Genomic DNA, 6,867 nt, shown 5'->3' with positions numbered 1-6,867 from the left:
ACGCATCTCCCACACACGCCGACACGCTAGGAGGCCGCGCGCAATAGCCTACAGCCTCACCGCCGCTGACACGTGGCGGGTAGTGATCCAAGCCGGAAGCGGAGACGGCGACGGCGGGAACTTGATCTTGAAAGTGCTAGTTATCGACTAGAGGGTGGGTGAATTGGCGATTTTTATGAAAGTCTTCAAAACATGGAAGTTTCGAAGACAAACGATAGAAATGAACCTATTAACATGCAGCGGAAGCTAGACTAGACTAGGCCAGCCATAGTCAAGTATTCAATGAGGTGAAAGCACGAAGACTATTAGCAGCTAGGCAGTATGGATCAGGATGGAAGATAGTATGAAGCCAATCAGGACAAGTAGTCACACAGTGAAGTTAAACAGATAATGCAAGCAGTCAATGACTTCACGAAGACAAATTGTATGTAAAAGAGAAAGAAGAGATAGAACCAGTTGCTTGGTTAAGACAAGGGATTTGTTGGACCAGTTCCAGTTGTTGTGACAACTGTATGTCTGGTTAGGGAGGCTGAGATTCAACTCAAAAGACCGTGTCTTCACCTTATTCCCCTTGAGCTAAGGACAAGCATTCCTCGCCCAATCACTCAGGTAAGTCTTCAAGGTAGACTTCCAAACCTTCACAGACTTCGTTCACCGGCGATCCACAATGACTCTTGGATGCTCAGAACGCGACGCCTAACCGGCTGGAGGATTCACAGTCCTCAAGTGTAACAAGTCTTCAGATCACACAGACAGAAAGACTTCAGTGATGCCTAACACTCTTTGGCTCTGGGTGTTTAGGGCTTTGTCCTCGCAAGGATTTCTCTCTCAAAGGCTTCGGAGGTGGGTTGCTCTCAAACGACAAAAGTCGTGCACTAACTCTGAGCAGCCACCAATTTATGGTGTAGGGGTGGGCTATTTATAGCCACTAGGCAACCCGACCTGCTTTGTCCGAAATGACCCTGGGTCACTAAGGAACTGACACATGTTCCAACGGTCAGATTTCAAACACACGCGACAGCTTGACTTGGGATACAAGTAAAGCTGACTCATCCAGCTCTGGATAAGATTAGCTCTCATTGTCTTCGCTCAAAGACTTAAGATTTGGTTGAGCATCACTTCATTCACTCTGACTTTGTTCACTTGGACCCCACTTAACAGCACGGTGGTTCCTATGACTCAACAAAGAAGAAAATGAAACTACAAAACAACTCTGTCTTCGCGCTCCAAAGACTTCATGCGATGTCTTCTCATGTCATAATCTTCAATGTGAATATCTTCACATACCACCATTATCTTCAATGTCTTCACACATTTTTAGGGGTCATCTCCGGTAGTTAAACCGAATCAATGAGGGACTACTACCTGTGTTATCCTACAATTCTCACAAACACATTAGTCCCTCAACCAGATTTGTCGTCAATACTGCAAAACCAACTAGGGGTGGCACTAGATGCACTTACAGTCTCCCCCTTTTTGGTGATTGATGACAAACTGGTTGAAGTTTTCAACGGGGATAAAAGTATGTGAAATTGCAAAGTATAAGGTATTGTCTTCATAAGTAGCAAAAGGCTCCCCCTGAAGATGTGCATATAAGTATTTTGCTTTTGAATGCAAATGCACATGGCAGGTTGTACTTATGGAGATCCTCCTGAACTTATGAAGACAATTCATCATGCATGAAAAAAATATAACGAAGATAATGACATGCATAATGATAAATGGACGTCTGCAAAATGACTTCGTGCGGAATTTATCGTCGCACATGCGGAATTTATCATCGCATCTCATAGTTGACAGAAAAGGTAGCAGACGACCATCAAGTTTAAGTGTTACAACTCAAAAGAACCAAATGTATTGAAAATGAGAGTTGTAAGCACTTGGCAAAAGTAAAGCAACCACCCTTATGGACCCGCTTGAAGACTATCAACCCATATGCTTCTCCCCCTTTTGTCAGTGAGGACCAAAAAGGTTTGAAGACATAGAGCTTTCTACTCGTTCCCATGAGGAGTAGGCGAAGCAGCAGGGTCGTCATTGAGGTTTGGTGGTGCTGAAGAACTTGGTGTAGTGTAGATACGCGCCGAGGTTGGAGGTGATGAAGTGGCATCATCTTGGTCATCAATGACTCTGGCATTAATAGTTGCAGCTGAGGAGGAATAGATAGAGTCTTCGAGGAGGGAGTCCGACGCAAGTGAGCGTTCCGGGGAGGAGTGGAATCAAACTTGAATCTCTCAGTGAAGCCATCTTGTTGGAGATCATCTTCAGAGCTCATCAATGTCAGACTCTTCCACGACCGCCGACATGTTTCATGAGTGACAAATGCATTCTTGGTGGCAAAGTTGCGAATGCGATTGACATCCACCAAGAGACTATGCATCTGACGCTTGATCTAGTCATGATGCTTATCCTATTTTTGATGCAGGGAGACAAGAAGCTCTCAGTCATTAAGAACACGAGATCGCTTATGAGGCCTTTGGGCAATTCTACTTTCAGTGACTTCAGTATGGGCACGAGGTGCGCGTGTATTTCCAGCCAAAGGATAAACACGAGTGACGGCCTGAAGTCCTTCAATGGGCTGGGTGAAGCTTTGGTGATCAGCATTGTGAAGATAAATTGGCTCCTTGGCAGACTCTGGGTATATGGCTTCAACTGACATATCAACCTCTGGCAAAAATATTAGATGGTTGTGTGCAGAAGGTTGATAGTTGACAGTTGAATGAAGCTTGATAAGGCGCATAACCCATGGAGCGTAGAATTTCAGACCAAAGAGGTCAGAGCCAGATGCAGCCAATTGCGTGATGAAGAAGTCCTGAGCATTGAAGCTGATGCCATTGAAGATATAGAAACCAATGTATTCATTGCTCCTTCAAGCTTTGCTGCAGGAGAATGTCCTTTGACAGGCCAGAGAGTTCGCCTGATAATATGATAAATAGTGCAGGGCAGATACTCTAGGTCTTCAACAAAGAACTCCTTTGGATATTCAGCGTCTTGGGGTAGTGGCTTCATCATGCTCAGCATTTGGCTCATGTTGGGCTCTGGCTTGTGAAAAATGCTCTCCAAGGCATTGCGGTGAAGCTGACAACCTGGTTCATAGTGTTCACCAGGAGTGGGCAGGGCAGTAAGCTCAATGATGTCTTGGGCTTTGGCTTCATGGTGTACATCGCTGCCATCCACTCAAGGATCCAAGTCTTCGGATCCCTGTTGTAGCCGCGAATGTGGAGGGTAGCATAGAATTTTAGTAGAAGCTCTTCATTCTAATGCTCTTTATCAGTCACAAAGTTCAGGAGACCAGCATCACAGAAAAAGACAAGAGCTTCTTCTAAGCAGGGTAGGCCAGCAATAGCTTCACTGTCTAGACGCATATGGGGAAAGATGCGCCCTTGATCATAGAGAACACAGGAATAGTAACTACGCTGCTGATAGCTCCAGAACCGATCAGATGAAACTTGGCTTGGAGTAGGGGTTCTTGTCACTATCAAAGAAAGTGTTGTGTGCAATGAAGCCATTTGCATTGAAAGATCCTGGTGAAGTTGCAGTACCTGGAAACCTTGGCAGCCTTGGCTTTGGCTTCTGGACCTGAGGCCTATGCTCCACATGATAGTCAAATTGAGGTCCGAGAGCAGGCAGAGGAACCAGAATGGGCCAACGGACGATGGTAAGTTGACCTTGATAGAATGCTTGCTCAATGGTGTGAGGCCTTGGAGGTAGTACAGGAGCAGAGGCATTAACGTTGGCTTCGAGCTGCACAATGGCTTTAGGTGCAGCATTGGCTTCAGGTGCATTCACTTCTGGCACCACATTAGCTTCAGGCGCCACATTAGCTTCGGCCATGACAACGCCATTGGCTTCAGTCGAGAACAACTTGAGGGTTGGACGGGGGTGTAGCAACACATTCTTCTTCTTCTCTTGGTTCTTCTTGTTCATCGCCTGATGCAGCCGGAATGTCTTCAGCAGCTTTTGCTTCGGACTTAGAGACGTTCACAGTTGGAGTGGCATCAGGGAACACTTGTCGTGCCACTGAGTTATGTTGCTCTTCTCCTTCTGGAACGCTCGATAGAGTGACTTGTGGCCTTGGTCCTTTGCGAAGCCTGCAGAGTGCGGGAGACGCCTTTGGAGAGGGAGTCGGCTAGACCACAAAGTCATCATCTTCAAGCACCAGAGTGGTGACTTAAGGTGGAGGAGTACTTGGGGATTCCTGACAGGGGGAGTCTTGAGGGCGATCAGCCCATGAATCATCCTGAGCAATTGGCGTCAAAGGACGACCAATGCTGATGAGCTCGCTATTCGTGAGAACAGGAGATGATGCCATGTTGTGCTCGATCTGAGGAAGGACTTCATCATCTTCTACATTGTCTTGGGGACCAATGTCTTTAGCCGCGGTGGGGTCGACAGCTGGAATGTCTTCAGCTTCAGGAGCCTCTGTGGAAGCTGGCTCATGAACTATCAACTGACGCTCATGGTGTTTGGACGCAGGGCGAGCAACTGAGATTGGCTCGACGACAAGGGGCTCCGTGGGAGCAGCCCGGTCTTTCTTCTTTGTCTTCCTCTTCTTGGTCGGTGGAGCATCGTCAGTGGTGTTCTTGGTCTTGCGCTTTCGAGCTTCGGCTTCAGCTGCCCTTGTTTTCTTGAGTTCTGAAGCGGTTGTGGGGACCTTAGGCTTCGAGCCTGTCATACTGGCAGGGAAGACAGTGTGAGGTTCTTCCTGCCTTGATGCTTCAGCTTGGGCCACAGTAGGCTTCTTCTTCTTCTTGGCAGACATTCTGGGTTTGATGTCAGGGCACCCCAGAGCCTTGCGCTTTTCTGCTTCATCGTAAGCTTGAACACTTTTCTCAACAAAGTACTTCGTTCTCTCTCTTGAACCTTTTGCTTCCTGGCGTTTCTGGTGGAACTGCTCCTTGAGCTCATGCAGCGTCAGCTTAAAGCTTTGAACATCACCAACGCTGAGGTTTGCCATGTTCTTCTTGAACTGAGCTCTCTCATAATCAATCTTGTTCTTCAGTTCAACAATCTTCTGAGCCAGAGCCAGCTCAGTAGCAATGGCACTGTGGAAAGAAACACTAATGCCAATTAGAAGCTCAAGGTCATCGAGGTTGATGCTGGGGTTTTCAAACCACTCATTAATGAAGTTGTTCAAGATGTCCACATCGAAAAGGGGTAGATCATTGAAGATCTCCGCCTCTTCCTTGCTCTTTATCAGCAGCTCAAGAGAGTCATCGCCAAGATCGTCGTCACTTGACAGATCAATAGCTTCATTTTCGTTCGTCAGAACGGCAGCTGGGGTCAGTGCTTGACCGGAAAATCTGGATGGGCTTGTTCTTCTTCTCAGTCTTGGAGATGCGAGAGAGATCTTCAGGTTGCACACTGGCTTCAGGAGGTGCAGTGGCCAGAGGCTTCGCACGCGAAGCTTTTGGTGAAGTGGAGGGCTTTGAAGCCTTTTGTTTCTTTTGCTTCTGAGGCTTGGGAGGAGCAGGCGCTTCATTAGAATATGCGTCGTCTGCTGAGTGCTCCACGTCGGCCCCCTGAATAGCAATGTGAGTGAGGAGACCATCAAGGTTGTAGAAAGGCACAATGATATTGGGTTCGGCATCACGAGTGCCATCGGCACGAGGAGCAGATGGACCCGGGTTGAAGTCTAGACCAAGGTCCTTCTTGTTCTTCTTTGCAGACTCTTTGGCAAACTGGAAGTTGTGCTTAAAGAGATTGTCTTCACGACACCATAGCAGACTGGATGGGTCGGCATTAGCAGGCTGAGGTCAACGGACCATGCAAGGGTAGAAGCCTTGAGCAATGGCTTCGGACTTGGACTTGGGCTGAAGACCTTCGTATATAATATCTCCCCAGGGGCCCTTGATGGCATTCTTTTCATCATATTCGTCAGTGACAAATTTGTACTTGAACCATTCCTCTGCCCAATGTCTTTGAATCCATTGGATTCGGTTCTTGCGTTCCCCATAGGTCTCTTCAGGATCTGACTTGTATAGCTCATAGAGATCTGGTGGAAGGTCCTTAGCTGTGTTCCCACGGCGCTGTCTACCGCCCTTCCTGACTGATTTCTCTGTTGCCATGAAGTTCATATTGAATGGCTTCAGAATTTGCAAAGGCTTCCGTCTGCTAGTCAGATAGGAACTGGCTTCGGGAGAATTGATGTGACGTTGTAAGAACTCTGCAAATGAATGCAGACTATGAGAACCAAGAGATTCTCCCACAGACATGTACCTGTGACAGCATTAGAGATGTGAGGGAAGGGGAAGAGGTCGTATGCATTCTCAGAAGATTTTGAAGATAAATCAGTTTAGAAGACATTGACCTCATAGCGCGAAGACATTCACTTATATGATGAGAGTTGGTTCCAGATTTTTACGAATCCAAGAATACAAGTGAGGAATCTAACTGTGTGTGAAGCATAAGTGAATATACTAGGCATGTTATGAGATGCAGAACATGATAGATCCAAATTTGTAGGGACAGAAACCACTTGTGGTTAAAAAGGATGAATCTATCGGATCAAAAGGACAGTAAAAAGGAGGTTTTATTTACCACAAGAAGAACTGCTAGACGGAGTAGAAGATGAGGCCGAGCAGTTCGATCTTCCGTGCCCGAACTTGGTGACGGAGGACACCTACGGCGATGGCAGAGAAGACGATGTCCGCGGCCGGCGTGAGGACGGCGTCGGTGAGGTCGCGGCAGCTAAGCGCTTCGTCGCCGACGTCGTCGAGAGCTAGCGGTGGCGCTAGGTGATACGTCCATTTTGCATCATGCTTTTATATCGATATTTATTGCATTATGGGCTATTATTACACATTATGTCACAATACTTATGCCTATTGTCGGTGTACTAGAGTAGGGGTACCCTATTACCCCGAACTC

Source organism: Triticum dicoccoides, chromosome 7A, assembly GCF_002162155.2.
Source record: "Triticum dicoccoides isolate Atlit2015 ecotype Zavitan chromosome 7A, WEW_v2.0, whole genome shotgun sequence".
Taxonomy (NCBI): domain Eukaryota; kingdom Viridiplantae; phylum Streptophyta; class Magnoliopsida; order Poales; family Poaceae; genus Triticum; species Triticum dicoccoides.
The sequence above is the reverse complement of the archived record's forward strand: the minus strand, read 5'-3'. Positions refer to the sequence as shown.